The sequence below is a fragment of the Cupressus sempervirens genome, chromosome 11 (assembly GCF_028749045.1).
Source record: "Cupressus sempervirens isolate cs-2001-9-10 chromosome 11, ASM2874904v1, whole genome shotgun sequence".
NCBI lineage: Eukaryota > Viridiplantae > Streptophyta > Pinopsida > Cupressales > Cupressaceae > Cupressus > Cupressus sempervirens.
In genome coordinates, this window is record NC_143128.1 from 446,520,664 (window position 1) to 446,538,955 (window position 18,292).

Consider the following 18,292-nt stretch of genomic DNA (forward strand, 5'->3'; position numbering starts at 1 on the left):
CATGAACTTTCTGTAAAAACCAGCCAATTCATTAAAAGATCCTACCTTTGTATCACTCTTTGGAGTAGGCCATTCAAAGATGGCCTTCACTTTCTTCAAGTCTATTTTTAGACCTTCTATTAAAACTATAAATTATAGGTACACCAACTCCTTCTTCACAAAACCTCACTTCTTCAGGTTTATCAACAACTTTTCTTTTCTCAACTTATCAAACACCTTTTGAATATGCATCAAATGATCCTTCAACATCTTACTAAAATTCAAAATATCATCTAGGTAAACAATGACAAACTTACCTAGAAAATCCTTCAGTACCTCATTCATGAGCCTCAAGAAAGTGCTCAGTGCATAGGTTAGCTTGAAAGGCATGCATAACCACTCATACAATCCTTCCCTTGTTTTGAAATCATTCTTCCACTTGTCTCCTTCTCTAATATGATTCTGATGGTACTCACTCTTCATATCTATCTTTGTGAAATACAAAAATCCACTCAAACAGTCTATAATATCATCCATCCTTGGAAATTGGAATCTATACTTGATTGTGAACTTGTTGGTAGGCTATGAATCTGTGCACATCCTTCATTGTCTATTCTTCTTTGGTGCTAATATTGATGGTACATCACATTGACTCAAACTCTCTCAAATCAACCCCTTCTGCAATAACTCGTGAACTTTTCTATTCAACTCTTCACTTTCTGTTGGAGTCATTATGTATGCTACCTTGTTTCACAAACTAGATCCTAGAATCACATCCATCTAGTGTCCAATATTCCTCATTGGGGGTAATCCATTAGGTAGATTATTTAACACAATATTAAGAAACTCTCCCATCAAATCTACAACTTTTGCATGTACCTCTTCTACTTCTTCTTTACTGTCTTTTGGGATTACTGAAAAACACATATGCTCATGCTTCATACCTTGGAGAAACTCATTTCCATCAATAAAACATATTCTTGCAAAACTACATACCTGTTCTTTTTTCTCCTTCAACAAATTCAATTCATGTTTCACTCCATCCTTTGTCAGAGTGTAGGTATTTTCTTGCCCATTATGTACAACATGCCTATCAAACTTCCATGACCTATCTAGCAACATATGACATATGTCCATAGGTATGATGTCAAAAAGCACCTCATCTTGAACTTCACTAGGCATTGCTCATTGACCATGACCTTGTGGCCATCCTACACCTAGGCAATACAATATGGGTGTGGGTGTTTTTGCCTCTTAAGATTTAACTTTGTGACCATCTTTTCTGACATTAGATTGTCAATACTTCCACCATCAATGATCACATCACAACATTTATCTTCACATTTTCATCTGGTGCAAAATAGACTCCTCCTTTGATCAAGTTTATTTTGTCCACTTAGCAAGACTCTCCTATTAACTAGGACTTCTCCTCTCTTGGCATTTTCAGAATGAGATGATTTGGCATCTTCATCAACATGCACAACTCTGGCCTAGCATTATATTCTCTGATTTTTCATTCCTTGGTGTTGGGAATATTCAAATGATCTATGCCCTTCTTCTTTGTAGTGAAAGCATTTACCATGAAGCCCCCTCTTCCATATCCTTTCCCTCTTCCACTTCCTCTCTAATCTATATTGTTCTGATCATGGAAACTATTGGATTTTTTTCCCCTCTAGTTCTAAATACTACTTCTAGCGTCATCCTTGTTCTCTAAATCATCATTTCAGCCTCCATTAGACCTTCCACCATGACCTCTACCACTATTTTTATTATCGAACTTTTTGCTCAGCCTCTGCTCAACTCTTAGGAAAAATTTGTATGTCTCCTCAATATTGGTCATGTGAACCAAGCTCAACTCGTCCTTAATGCTTGGCCTTGTTGAGCTATCATTATGCATGATGCTAAACAGTAGGAATTCTTGTGAATTCCTCTCTTGAAAAGCTGATTTTGTGAATCAACTCCAAGGTTCTGGGTTGATCTTGTAACCTACTAAAATTTGTTCAGTTGAAGATAAATGTGATTATTCACAAGGAGGCCTTTGTTGGTTCATTTTGATTTTCAGATGAGAGGAAGAATCTGCACACTGCTTCGAAATAAAACACACAAGAAAAACTTTTTTTTTGTTTTTTTGAATGCAATCTAACAATGCAAATAGTATGAATTCCTATTCTAACAGGGGGTTAGCAAAGAAAATAACAAAACTTTAAAGAAAATAACATGAAATTGAAATTCCTAATGGACATAAGTTATGGAAAATGACACATTTGTGAATTAAGCTTTCAAAGAGATCAATAATTAACCAATGAAAGAAGGAGCAACACTTCCCTGATTCTACTGATGCAATCATCGGTAAGAAACTTAGTGATCGTATGATGTTTCACCCTTCATCAAATCACAAGGCCATGAAAAGTGCACTTATGCAAGACGAGAAGTTATGCAGGCACAATTCAATGATTTCTTCTCAAGCTAGTTATGTCAGTGGAATTCATCAAAATCATAACAAACACCAAAACTAATGAATCACAAAAGTAGAAACAAAAAAATAAACCTTTGGCTCAATCACAATCCCATGAACATAAATTCACAAAAAGTATGACACACTCAGGAAATAATTACTACACTCCAAATGTGAGCACCAAAAGCATAATTTTATTGCAAAATAATGGTGGCCCCGATTACATATTACAATGGAGTATCTATAATAAATCATCTCCTCAATTTGTATTGAGAGTGAGAGATATCTTCATGCAATAAAATGCTTTTAATTTAAAAAAAACAAACTAATTATATACACACTAACAATCTAATTGGTGCTAAATAGGACTCCATTCATTTTTTATTCATTAATTGGATGCATGAGCCTTTACATGTTTTAAAAAAAAGAATTATTAGAGAAGAAAGAATGAGAAAGCTACAGATTTGCACACCTCAAAATGGTCCAAAATTTCAAAATTTTATTGAGTATCAAAAATGAAATTCTAGCATCTAATTTTTGTTCCCATTCATCCCAAAGTTATGCTTGGATGTTTGCCCTTGAATTTCTCTATAACCTCAGTGATTTTTTCCACGTCTGATAAATCTAAAGCCTCATATTTCTCCTTGACCTTCTATCTATAATTGTCTACCTCAATTTAGGTGTCAGCAAAATCCCTGAATTTGGTATCCAATTCTAACAAGGCTTCTTCTACTTTGAAGGCTTGCTAGATATCTTCATCACTAGCATCTTCCTCAAAAATCTTCTTAAAACTCTCTACCACTACCTCTATAGGTAACAACTTCTCTTTTTCTTCATCTTAAAAAATCCTTAAGCAAGCATCATTGTAATGCTTCTCTGCTTCCAAAATTCACTCTCGAGCTTGGCCCTTGAGCCTATGAATCTCTACATGTAATGTTTCCATTACTTTATTACTATTAGCGATCTTTTCTATCCAATCATCAATTAAATCTAATTCCTCTGCCATATAAACATCTACCAGAATTTTGTATCTTTTCCCCTTTATTGCCTGCAAAATTTGAAGTCCTTACTCCAAGCCATTACCTCATCCATAATACTGAAGTCTTGCTTCAAAATTGCCACCATTTTATTCACATTCTCTTGTGTAGTATGCAGTAACTTTAGGTTCCCTTGGATTATCAAAATTCCCTTATCCTCAAAACTTTCCCACCATTTTTGATAGGCTTTCAAAAATGGATCTACATGTACACTTCCCCCTTCTTTGAGAATGGTGTTTAATGTATCCTCAAGGTGATCAAGATTAAGATGACCAACCACTTTAGCTAAATATCCTCTTAGGATCTCGTTCTGCCTTTGAAGTGTTCAGAGTTTGACCTCTTCCTATTCCATGCTCTTGAAGACTTCGTTGATTCCCATGGTCACCATTAATCGGGTTGTATCTTGTGTGGGCCTCCCAAGCGCAACCTCTTTGATTTGATAATATTGGGGACCAAGGCTTTCTACATCTGTATCTTTAGGAGGGACAACCACTTAGACAAACAAATCCTGGTCCCATATATTGTTGACAAATGCCAACAATCTTACCTCATGCAATAAGGACTCGAGTTTATTCAAAATCTCAGAAATCTCAAAAATGTCTTCCTCATTAGCACGTAATTGAGGTTTGGTACTCCTCATTATTTCTTTCCTGAGTCATCTTGGGATGTGCTTAGTTGAAGACCTACCTCTCAAGGATGAAGGAGTATGTTCTGCTACCTCCTTCCCCTTAGCACTCCTCCTCAGTGTACTTTCCCTCTATGAAGGCTCTTCTTCTATAGCCTCTATCTTAGTAGACACCATAGCTTGCACCTTAGTGTCTTGGGAAGGTGGTCGAGAATATTCTAGCAATTCTCCCTCCTTTGACACTTCATTAGTCACCATTTGTTCTAGTTCCACCTCTTGTGATAGCTCCTTCTAAACCTATTCTTCTTATGAACTCTAAGGTGGAGGAGTAACCAAGCCTTTATTACCACCATGATTTGTGGTGGAGATGGGGGGTGAGATTAGGACCCTATGAGTCTGGTAGCATCTACGTCTAGTCTTCTTGTTGGGGTTCACCTATAGGAGTATCCTTGATCTTGTCCTTGACTAACTCTATCCCCATGGGAATAAAATAAAAATATAACATTTTGAAAATATCATCACCCTCTTCACTCTTCTCATCCACCCACTATTGTACTTCATCTTTCAAAGAAGAGACTTCCAAGGGTCCTTTTTGGGTGGATGGCAATGTCACCATGGTACTCCTCCTTTCTTGCTCTATGGCTCTAGCTAGTTAGGTTATTCCCTATAGGGGCACTTGTTCCTCTTCATTGTCCTCTTCATCTTCCTCCTCTTCTCCCTCTAGGATGGTTTTAGGAATAGATGGGTAAGGTACCATTCTTTTAGTCACCCTTTGCCTCTTCTTCATTCAGATCTTAATCCTTTTCTATTTCATAGAGGAAGAAGGGGATGCTGGCTCTTTTTGTTGAGGAGGAATGCAAACTTGCTAACTCTCTCCCTCTTCTGATTGACTGCGTACAAAGGGAGCCAATTGAGGGTCATCCTAGACTTGAGCAGCTCTAGTATCCTCAAACCCTTGAACATCTATTTCCTACTACTGGGGAGGTGCTTTCACTTTAGCTTCTCCTATTTCAATCCTTTGAGGGGAGGTCCTCTTCCCTTTGTTCTTTCCTTTCTTCTCTTTAGGGTGGTAGTATCCAACTGGGCAGTCAAGTTGGTACTGTCTCTGGCTTGATGGGAGATTAGGTCATAAAGGTAGGAATCATAACTTTCTTCCCTCTACCTTTCTTTGGGAAGGCTTGAGCATGAAATATCATAGTATCAGGTATTGGATCAAGTTGGAAAGGTTTCTTGATCCAATCCTTTGTCATTTTGATTACATGCCTTGCCTGATGATTAATATCATTGCCCTCCTCCCTGCCAACCTCGACATTCACGATGGGTCTCTCTACAATTTTGTCTGAGTTGAACAGGCGGTCCAGTAGCTCCCCAGAATATTGGTGCCTTATTTCCTCCAAAATGTTTATTTTGAGAGCCTTATTCTCCAAATACAAAGTCATCCTACAATAATCCCTTATACGAACATCATAGTCATTTGTTGTGTTCATCCAATGGTCTTCAATGGCCTCTTCATGATGGAAGTCTTTGCCAGCCAGGCTCTCCACTTTTCCAATGTTGTCAAAATAGGGTCAGGGAGAATCATATTCATCTAGGGGATAATGTTCCCACTCCCACTCAAAGGATAGAATATCTTGTTTCTATTTCACTTGGCATGGTATTATGACTAGGGGCCATGTCCAACAAAGTCTCCATTGTTTCGTCACCCTATCATATGCAGACTCAATCTATCATGTAATCTCCACTAAAACTAGTTTATCACTTGGATTTCTAGGGAGATTCTTAGGGTTGACAGAGGCACCAACTACCCGTAGATACGTGAATCTCTTAAACTGGATATAATAGGCCCTGAGAGTTGTTATCTATGCTATTGCCTCATTAGATAACCTCTTTGCATAATCTCCCTCTATGAATCAGATGACTACAAAAATGAATGTGTCATTCATGATCTTATATTCCTTTCTCTATGCCAAGAGCTTCTTCCTCACTAGTTGAGGATAGATGATGTAAGGTCAGGCATTAGGGTCTTGCATGTTGCCTCTTTTGTACAAACCGGTGTAGTTTGTGGCTCTAGCTGCTAGTAGGTATACCATGTAAGAAGTCATATAGAACTTCTTGTATTTGATTGCCCCCAATTTCTTACACAATTTTTCACTTAATGTGGTGGCCCAGTCCAGTGGCACCTTTGAGGTCTTGATTGTTTCAATAAAGTTCACCATAAAATCACTCAAATGTCCCACTGCTAGTAGACCCATGACTCTACTCAGAAGAATGATAGAATAGCCAATATCCTCCTTCATGTATCCCCTAGTCATGTCCACATTTCCTATTATCCTCCCCAGAGGAGTCTTCTCAATGAGATAGGAGGATTGGATAATTTTTGATTCTTCTTTTAGGTGCTCTCTATACCACCTCTTTGCTGCTTCGTAAGAGAGTCTTATGAACTGATCCACCCTTTGGAGATGAAAGACCCTTTCAATATTGTCAGGCCAGAGGTCAAGAACCACTTCTCTTGTCACACTCTTCACCACTCTTTCTTTAGGAACAAAGTGTTAAGTTAGTGTCATGATCAACTCTATTGATTGTACTAATATTGGATGTAAAGCTATGCTCACCAACCCTAATAAGATCAAAGTGGATACTAGAGCTGATCTCTTTGTGGGTTTGTTGCAAATTCTAAGAAGCTCTCCCAAGTTAGTATGTCCCAAATTAGTATCTTTGATTTCTACATAGTCATCTTGGAACCTCGACTTTGATGGCACACCTTGGAACTTGAACACAATGGGCTTAGGTATCATTTCCTCTCCAAATGTGGATGTCATTATATCTGCACAACACAAGAATGATGTTTATTAGTTCATAAAAACAAAAACCTTAAAATTAATAGTGCAAAACAACATTCAATTCCTCTTCAAAAATATATTTAAAAAAAAATGAACATAAGGCGTGCAACTTTGGTACTTTTTTAAATTTTTATTTTATTATTAGTATTTTTAAATCTTTTTAGGGTTTTTTAGAAGAGTGGAGGCAGATGTGTGTGGTGCATGCATGGTGCGGTGATGCACACATGGCATGGGTGTGGAGCACAATGGGGTGCACGTGCGGTGTAGTGTACAGTACAAAGGTGCGACGCAGTGTGCATGGTATGAAGTGCATGAGTGAGATGAGAGTGCACAATAGCAGGTGCGAGGTGCATGGTTGGAAATGCACAGAGAAGCAAGGTGCTGGAAGTGCGTGCAGCGTGAAAGAATGCACGATGTGAAAGTGCACACGGCATGCGCAATGCAACTATGGCATGGGAGTGGTGCACAATGTAGAGTGTGAAGATGGTGGCATGGTACAAGGTGTGCACAAGTGAGTGCCAGTGCGGTGCATAGCACAGGTTTCAAATGAGGCATGCGCGTGGCAGTGAGCACCACAGTGGGTGGTGCAAAGGTGAGGGGATGTTGCATAGTATGTAGTGGATGCACATGGGAGGTGCGTAGCATGGAAGTGTAGCTACACATGCGGGCATGAGTGTGGGCCTACTTTGTGGTGCACAGTGTAGAGTGTACAGTGGTGCATGGGCATGACGTGACAAGTTAATTCATGCATCTTTGGAAATGTATGCAAAGGGCGCACCTACTAAGGTGCACAACAATGAAATAGTGGAGATCCAACATAAAGGAGTGCAAAGGAAGTTAGACAAAGTGGATGTGTGTGGGAGGTGCAAAGGCTTCAGAACTTTAAAAAAATGTGGAGAGAACAATGGAGAATGAGGAGGGGGGTGGGAGCTTATATAGCTTTACCCCCGCTTTGGTGATGTGTGTGCAACCTTGCACATCCATGCAGGTGCACACTTGCGCAACACCAAAAGGTGGAATGCGCTCCATGCACCATGTCGGGTGTGTAGGTGCATAGTTTAAATTTATTTTTAAATTTTTACTTTTTTTATTTTTATGATTGTTCCATTTTTTTTCAATTTTTTCAATTTTTACTCTTCGACCCTTTGAATTTCCATGATTTTGAATTGTGAGTCTGGAGATCCAAAAATAAAGTGGAGGGTCCCCATTCCTAGTAGGGAATGGGGCATGCATTGTGGAACCACAACAAATATCCCTAAAAAAAGGAAGAAATGACAAAAGCATTTCTTCATCAAAAAAGATTCTTTCAATGTGTATCGAACACCAACTAAACTACGAACACCTCAAGCATAGTTTGAATGACTTCACAGTCAAAAGTTCAGAATCCAAAACCCTTTCAAGCTCAGTGTTTGATTCGTCTGTTCATTCCCTTCGACATCTCAGGATGTAGTCTATCAAATTTTTTTGATAACTTGGAAACAATCTTCAATCTAATTTGTACTTTATCAACATCTTCAGTGTATCCACTCATGAATTTCAAAATAGGAATCTTGAGGTTGAGCAGAAATACTAGTTCTTGTCCATAGACAAGAAAATACAAAGAAGTCCCCATAGCATTTTTGACCCTTACTCAATCTATCCATAAGGCATATTTCAACTGCGTATGCCAATCTATAGGGTTCTCATTCAACAATCGCCTTATTATCATGATCAAGTTCTTGTTCATAGACTCTGCTACTCCATTTTCTTGCAAGAATTAATTTGAAGAGAACTTTATAATAACCTTATTCTTGAATGCCCATTGAGTAAAAAATATTGTTGTGAAAGCAGATCCATTATTGCACACAAGGGCAAATGGCATTCCGAATCTGGTAACAATGTGTTCCTCTAAGAAGTCTGTCACCACCTTGGTAGTGCAATTTCTATAAGTTTTAGCTTCTGTCCATCTTGTGCAATAGTCAATGGATATAAGAATATAGGTGTGTCTGATTGAAGATGGTGGGTTAACTGGACCAATGAAATCTAGTCCCCACCTTGCAAAAGGTCATACTTCATAAATGAGCTGTAGTGGTATCGCTAGGTGTCTTTCTTTGTTAGCACTTGTTTGATAGACATGACAAGAGTGCACGTGCTCAAAAGTGTCCTTGAAAAATGTGGGCCAAAAATAACCCAACCTTAAAATCATATGAGTCATCACTTTTGCTAAACCATGCCCTATACCATACTTTTCATGAAATTGTTCTAGGACTTCCTTCACTTCTTCACATCCCAAGCATTTCAAGTAGATCGCTTCATAGTTCTTTTTGTACAACTTATTGTCTTCTGACATATAGGAGTCACACTTCATTTTAAGTCCTATGTGTTGCGAACTATTAATCCAATTGGGGCATCAATTCTGTAGGAGATAGTAAACAATATCTTGGTACCAAACATCCATTACTATACCTTGGCCAATTTCAAATTGAGATACTATCATTTTCTTTTGATCTTCATCATCTATCTCCTTCTCAAACTCAAATTTCTTTTCATCACCAATCTGGTTATCAGCTATCATCCTTGACAATCCTTAACCTTTGACTAATTTTATAGGTTATATCTCAAGGTCAAACTCTTGAAGTATTGTCATCCATTTACCTTGTCTTTCACCAAGTTCATTTTGCATCAACAATGTCTTTACTATCGGGTCAGATACAATAGCATACACCTTACTCCTTAATATGTAATGGCATAACTTCTTTACCACTTTAACCAAGGCAAAAGACTGTTTGTCAAGGTTAGAATAATTCAACTCAACATTTCTCAGTGGGCAACTCATAAAAGCAATAGGTCTTTCATCCTCCTTCTCCTTCTTTTGGGTTACGACTCCTGCGTAACAATGCTCTGAAGAAAAGGAATATATCTTGAAGGGAAGGTTGTAATTAGGAATTACCAATATGTAGGTCAAGGAAATGGCTACCTTAATATCCTTGAATTATTTATTTACTTTAGAAACCCATTCCATTTTAGCTCCCTTCTTGAGAAAATTATTGAGAGGGTGCATAATCTCTACAAATCCACTTATGAATTTTCAGACAAAATTAATCTTTCTGAAGAAGGATTTGAGTTCCTTCCGACTGTTGGGAGGTGATAACTTCAAAATGGCTTCAACTCTATCAGTATCAATGGAGATGCCAGCTTTGGAAATGATATGACCTAGGAGTTTTCCTTTAGTGACCCCAAATGAACACTTCTTGGGATTGAGAGATATGTCATATTTACGACACCTATTGAACACTTGTCTTAGGTCAGCAATGTTTGTAGTTTGATTTTTTGAAAAGAAAATCAAGTCATCCACATAGATAACTATACATCTATTAATCAATCCCTGAAACACTTCATCCATGGCTCACTAAAATGTAGCTCCTACATTAATCAATCTGAATGGCATTCTCCTATAGGCAAAGGTTCCCCATTTGGTCATAAAGGCAGTCTTTAATCTATCTTCTTCTTCAACCATTAACTGATTGTACCCAGAATATCCATCCAAGAAGAACATCATTTTTGAATTTTTCACAATTTGTAAGACTTCATCTAGCAAGGGCAATGGGTAATTTTCCTTTTGAGATGCCAAGTTCAAATTGCAAAAATCTATGCAAAGTTGAATCTCTCTAGTCTTCTTTCATACAAGAACTAAATTAGCCACCCATGTAGAGTGCCACACAAGAAAGATAATCTTTGCATCCAACAATTTTGACTTCCTTCATTATCAGAGGCTCAAGGATGGGATTGATAGGTCTCTGCCTTTGTCAAAAAGGTTTGGCATCAGGTTTGAGTGGAATATCATGTGTAATGATTTGAATATCATATGTCTTCAAATCTTCATAGCTCCAGGTGATGACATCCTTATATTCTATGAATAATTTGAGCATATCTTCCCTTTCTTGTAAACTACATGCTTTCCCAATCTTTGTCATCTTGGGATCATCTTCCATTCCTAAATTGTATGAATCACATTTTTCAGTCCCCTTTTCTTCAAAAATTTTGTTGTTGAGTGTTGATTTATCACGATCAAAGATGCATTCTAATTCAACCATTCCTTTTGGAATAGTATTAATTTTCAGGTTCAAGATTCCATCTTCATCTTGAATTTTAGTATCCTTAGGTTCGTCATCTAGGGTGTCATCTATTTCCTATCCTTTAAAGTGGCCGCTGCACATAATAAATTCTAGTATATGTTGATCATCTTGAAAACTTGAAAGTTCATGATATTGTCAGGAATAGATGGAGCAAAAACCAATTTAACTAAGAATTGTTTCAACTTTGTTCCTTCAACTAGTTGTAATGAGCTTGCTGAAATAGCAAGGGCATCTAACACCATGTTTCTCCTTCTTGGAATGCACTTTATGTTCAAAGCTTGGAAATCATCTAACAGATCACATACCCTTTTCCCATAGGTAAAAAATCTCTTATAGTTGCAAGAATATAGTGATTTCACTTGTCAGATAACCAATTGAGAATCTCCTTTGAAAATGAGAGTTGTAACCCCTTTCTCAAGTTCAAAGAGAAGTCCTTGAATCAATGCTTCATATTCTACAACATTGTTAGTGCATCTAAATTGCAATCGATATGCCATGTAGAAAGATTTACCTTGTGGTCCAACTAGATCAATACCTACACTGGCTCCTGATTTGCATTTGGATCCATCAAAGTGAAGCATCCAAATTGGAATTTCTTTGGGTTTTCTAACCTTGTGCTTATTTATTCTCAATTTCTCTTTTATCTGAGCTTTAAAGGATTATTTCTTAGGAACCCATTCTAATTTCTTGGGAAGTAGATTTGATGATTCTCTGTTGTGAATACCTGATAGAGGAAGTGCATGTTTTTCTTGTTTATCTTGAATTTCCCTTATTAGTTCTTGAATTTCTTCCACTTTAGGCAAAGGACGAACAGCCATGGAAATCCATCCCTAGTCATTTATGTACTTTCTTCTTCTTTGTACTTTGATCATTTTGAGTGGAGGAGAAGACAAACCTCCACCATCTGAAGAGGTATCTCTATATGATGCATTCAAATCTTTAGTCTCCCCTTCAATTCCTTCAATAACATTAGAAGCATTTGTAGGACTTTGGTTTTCTATAGGTCCATTTTGTGAGTCAATGTCAAAACCTTAGCAACTGCTTCTTGACATGATGAACATTCAAACTCCAAATGGCTAACTTTATGCAATTGACAAAATCCCAGAAGGAGGAGAATAAATGGAATTAGTTTCCTCTCCTAGACATTGTAGATTAGCCATCATATGGTCTATGAATTGTGTTACCACCTCATCTTTCGGGACTAAAATCATGAGGTCCATATCTTGATCATTGGGTTTTCTAGTTGACACTATATCGAAAGCCATGACCTCGTAGGAGCCTAAATCTATTTGTAAGAAGGCTACCTCATTAGGAGCATTATAATCTGTGATCATCTTTTTAACTTTTCCTAGGCATATATTTTGATTTGATTTTTCAAACCTTTCCACGGTAACGAAAGCTGAATGAAATCCGTGGAAAACCATCCCCTTAGACACTTCATCTATTCTCTACTAAGGAGTAATCCATATGTCTTTGGGATATCAACCAAATGTGTATCAATTATGTCTTGAATTTAGGGGTCAACTGTCAACTATATCTGCATGTTCTTCAATACACCTATGACTTTCACCTCTATTTTGTCCAACTGTATCACTATCTAGTTGGTAGGTTGAGGGGCGACCCCCAACTTTTGTGCTATGGATAATGACATGACATTGCACGAGGTTCATAAATAAATAAGGAAATTGTGAAGATTTTTCCCATATATTTTGATACTAAGCAAAAATGGGGATACCTCTAACTTGTCTTTAAACATGATGAGCAATGCCTCTACAACGTTAACTTGTTGCGGCACCATCTTTTGAGGAGTAATATTTGCATTCTAGGAAGTCTTTGTATGGTCTATGGTCTTCATGAGTGCCTCTCATTATTGTGGATAATTTTGCAACATGTTGAACATAGACATATTGGCCTTTGTTCATTTCAAGTCTTCCACTGTACTGTATCTTTCAGTAGACCACACTAGATTTTTCAATATTGGTATATTTACTTGGTTTTGATTTTTTTGTCCTCTAGATGATGGTTTAACTGGTGCCAAATTGTTACTCATCCTTGGATCATGATGAGTTGGTTGTATTTCTAGAGGAATTCCATTTGTCAAAGGTTCCTTTTAGTGCAAACTACCTCACAATTAATGATTTGTCTACATGTTCAACCCAAACCATGGTCTTGGTGCAATTGCCTCACAGTCGGCAATCTATTACACATGTAGGAACTCCTAGTTCATACTACTTGATGAAGGGTGCTCCTATTAATATGTTAAACACATAAAAAAATAAAGAAATAACAACAATTTGCAAGAACAAAATATGAGCTTCTTATCATTGCCACAAATGCAGAATTACAAAATTTAGAATTACAATATGCTAACCCACAAGGGTTTTTGGTCTCAGATTGGTTTTAACAATTGAGTGTCAACACACTTAACTAATTTCTAAGTTGATTTTGAGTATGATATAGATGACGAGCTACAGTATGTGCCGATCCAAAAATTCAATAGGTGCCAAGTAAACTTCAGGCACCGAGCAAGTTTCAAGTGCTGAGTCACTATAGGTGCCGAGAAAAGTATAGATGCTAAGCAAGATAGAGTTACTATAGGAGCCAAGCAGGACAAAATCCTATATGTGTCGAGTAACATAGAATCAACATAAGAGTTTGTGCCTTCAAAAACTTAGATGTAAACCATTTTTGAGCTGACTCAAGATGAATCCAAAAGGATCTAAAAGATAAGATCAATTTTTTTACATCCCTATGTAATCAGCATGCAGCTAATTAGAAAAATGGAGAAAGCATGCAACCAATAGGAAAAGTGTAAATATTTGAGCGGGAAAAGATGGATGAATATCAATCGTAGATTCATACCTAACCCTAAGTCCTTGAAGCCTTTATATGGAGGTTGAAACCCCATAATTTAGTATTGAGGAATTGAGAGAGTGAAGTTTTAAAGGAAGTAAAAAAGGGTTGTAAGGACTTAGAGGAAGAGAAACACTGCAGAATCAAGTTGATCAGAACAAAACATTAGCACAACAAATAAAGAGTTATCAGATTAGGAAGGATCAAATCAGATTGAGCAAAATAAGGATCTAGAATCAATAATTGAAGATTGTAAGTCATTAGATCAAGTCATTCTACTATAGTCTCTAACCATTGTATTAGGAGAATGGAAATCCTATGATGATAGGTTGCCTTAACAACTATATTATAGATCCTTAACAGGGTTGTAAATCCTTTAACAAGGTAACATTCCAAGTGAGTGTTTGCAAATCCTGTAGACAAGTCACTTTTAACAGGGTCTAAAACCTTTAGCAAGGTAGGCCTTTCACAAGGTAGACAATTGGAAGTGGTCAAACTTTGTAACCTTAACCATTTATATATTGCTGCAGTGATAATTTGTGGGTGTCATCCCCACCCCAGTTTTACTTTCTTATTTTGGAGGGTTTTTGGGTGACCAAATCTTGTGTTATATATTTTCATGCATGTCTTTACTTTCATTTTTATTAGAAATGTTAGATGCATGTGTATAATATCAATTAAAATATTTAGAGGTTAAATACTTTTACTTTTGATTGACCCCCCCTCTCAGAAGTAAATCTTCCCACTTGTAAATTCCCACAATTGGTATCAAAGTTGAGTTCTCATAGGGAGAAGCCTTATAGCTTGGAGAAAAGATCTAGAAATGGAAGTCTACAAACTTGGGAAGATCATAGAAAACTAGATGATTGATATAAAACTCACTCGACATACTTTGGAAGAAGCCAGGGAAGAACTAAGGAAATCCTTGAAGAGAAGAAGAGAGATTGCCATAGCTAAGAATGATACACAGTAAAAAGAAATTGACACCTCAAAAGTATTTGAAAATGGAGATTCCAAAGAGTTTGATGTAGCAATAGCAGACTTGACAGAGAAGAATAGATCCCAAGTAGAAGAAATAAGAACTCTCAAGCTTGAATAAGAATCTCAAGCCATGATGCTTTGTGAAGTGACTGAATAGAAGAAAAGAGCCATTAAAGATAAGGCTATGATAGAAGAAGACAAGAGAAACCTTGTTAACATATTGGAGGAAAAGTCAATTGAACTTGCAAGAATTTTCAACATGCAACTAGACACCCTAAGTTAGATGATGAATGCACATCATGAATTGAATGTTAAGGACATTGAGATCTCTACAGGGAAGATGCAAAATGAACAACTAAAATATTACCCAAAAAGAGAGAAGGAATTGCAAAGAGTTTTAACAAACCTAATGAGGCCATCAAGTACTTTGAACAACTACTGAAATCACCTAGAGCCAACAATGATACCTCGGGACTAGGATACACTAGGACTAAAAAAGGAGAATCATCCAAGACTACAGAAGAAAGAAGAGATAAAGGTAAGAACACTAAACCTACTTGTCATTTTTGTGGTAAGAAAGGACATACCTCTAATGTGTGCAGTGTGCAAGAGTAAGAATGCCCATCAATATCACAAACCTAAGAACAAGGGTCACTATCATAAGTGCAACAATCAAGGACATCAAGCACATGACTGTAGGACTAGAACCATCTAAACACCAAGATTTGAAGGTCACTGCTACAATTGCAAGAAGTATGGACATAAAGCTTTTGAATGTAGATCAAAGCCTATGTGGACACCAAATCAGCTAGCAAGGTCAAACAATCATGGACATCACTACAATTGGGACTAAAACACCAAGCATAGCTATCACTATTATTAGGAATATGGACACATCCCTATAAACTACATAAGAACACATTTTAGTGGAAAATATAATAGATGGTTGAGCCAAACTACATGCTTTAGTTGTTTGAAGACTAGTCATATTAGCAAAAATTTCTCAACAAGGTTAAAGGCATCCAACTTAGAGTTCAACAAAGGAAAAGAGAATATAGAAGTTGAACACATTAAAGGAGAGATGAATAAAACATGGAAGAAGAAATATGGAAGTAGCACATCCAATGAAGGGATCACTTCACCGAAAAGGTCAAGTGGCCACACTTCATCTAACTGAGTAAAAAAAGGTATGTGGAATTGATATACAAAGTTTTATAAAACATTAGTTCCAAGATAAGTAAGTACTGAAAAGGAAAGATTAGCATGAATAAAGATGCAAAGTTAAAATTTCAAATTTTTACAAGTATTGCTTAGTTACCTTCAAAAGCCAAGTAACAGATCTAGTAAATGTTGAGTTGTCTACCAAAGTCAATAGAAGTTGAATGATTAGTTGTAGCTAAGTTAGTAGTGGATGTCGAGCGAAGGGAAATTTCAATTGAAGCCAAGTAAGGGATGTTGGCTACAATTGTTCAATTGTGTGTTGTCTTTGATGTTTAACAAAAGTCATATCAGTTATCAAACAGAGTCTACCGAGCTCAGTTGGTTAGCAAAGAAAATTACAGAGTCTACCGAGCATTCCTGGAAGTTACTCTATAGAAAATAGTTTCTACCAAGCTCACTTAGGTGTCAAAGGATTTTTGTGGTAGAAGTCAATCTCTACCGAGCTCACAAGGTCAGCGAAGGAAGTTCAATATTTACCAAGTTCACTCGGTCTCCAAAGGATTTTGTATAATTTGTAGTGTTCACCAAGCTTCGGTTGGTTAACACTAGAAATCATTGCTGGAATAGTGTTTACCAAGCAGGGTCAGTCAATGAGGGATTTTATTGTTTTGAGAAATAAAGTTTAATTTTTTATGTAATAAATGTAGTTGATTTATGTAATCATTATTAGTAATTGTAACTTGTAAATGAGCTGAGTGGATAATTTGTAAGGTATAAATAAAAGTTCAAGTTGTGAATACAAAAGTATGGATGGATGAATGAGTAAGCATGCAAGTGTATTGATTGTGAAGAGGAAAGTGTGAGCAAATTTTGAAGAAGGATCAGATATCCTTGAGGAGCAGCAAAGTTGTATTTGATCAGAGAGGATCTAGTGAAGTAAAATAGAGATCTGCGTCAGCAAAGTTCAGTTGCATCTCATTCAGGTCAACTCATTGTTACTTTCAAACAATTGTAGCAATGATTTCCTAAATCTCTTAATAGAGTTGGTTTAATAGCCATTTACAGTGGATAGTTCTACTGAATTGTTCTAAATTCCTCTAGCAAGGCCACTCCTAGTAGGGTGATTACATCCTTTAACAAGGTCACACCTCACAGTGTGTTTTTGTAACCTTTAACAAAGTTGGCTCCTAATAGAGCTCACTTCATAAGAGTAAAAATTGGTAGCTAGTTACTTGGTGGTTTTTCCCCTACTGTGTTTCCATGTTAAATCCGGTGTCTCTTGTGTTCATGTTATTTGTTTATGCATGCATTTTAAATCTCTATAAATGTTTAAGTTCAGTTAAAGATAACTTACAGTACATCTACCGAGTTACAACATTTTTTTGTGTGGCTACTGAGTGACAACAGTAACTAGTTTTAAGACACATAAGGGATCTATGGATTTTTTTTTGTGGTAACTGATTCACCCCCCCTCAATTACTCCATCTATATTTCCAACAATTGGTATCAGATCTTTTGGTGCTTGTAGGAAGGATTTCAAGGATCTGAGTTAAAGATCAAGATGTCTTACAAGAGGGAAATTACAAGGCTTAACAAGGATAACTTTTTAGCATGGCAAGGTATCATAAGACTCCATCTGGCTTCCATTGAGGATACATGATTGAAATATCTTGATGAAGAATATGTGATTCCTTCTAGTACACTATCTGTCAATGACATAGCTGAGAAGAAGACTCATAACACCATGATGATGGACATTGCATCTGCCCTAAGCTATGAAGAATTCAATGATATCAAGGACTGTAAAACTGTCTTTGAAATGTGGAACAAGCTAAAGGATATCTATGGAGGTGATGATAATGTGAGAAGAGCCAAAGCAGAAAATCTAAGAGGATAATTTGATCAGATGAGGATGAGAGAGGATGAGAACATTGCTAAATATGTTGAAATAGTCAAAGCAAGTGCCAATGCAATCAAAGCTTCTGGAGGAGATATCAAGGAGGAAACAATTGTAAGTAAATTTCTTAGAACATTTCTTCCTATTTATGCAATTAGAGTTTCTGTAATTTAGGAAAGAAGATGTGAAGCAAATCATAAGATAAATTTAGAGGCCAAAGTAGGAAGATTGACTGCATTTCAGCTAGATAACTATGACAACTATGTTCTAGCTTCCAAGAACATTGAATCAGCATTTGAAGCCAAGCTTTCACTCAAAGAAAAGGGCAAGAAGATAAATGATTATCAGT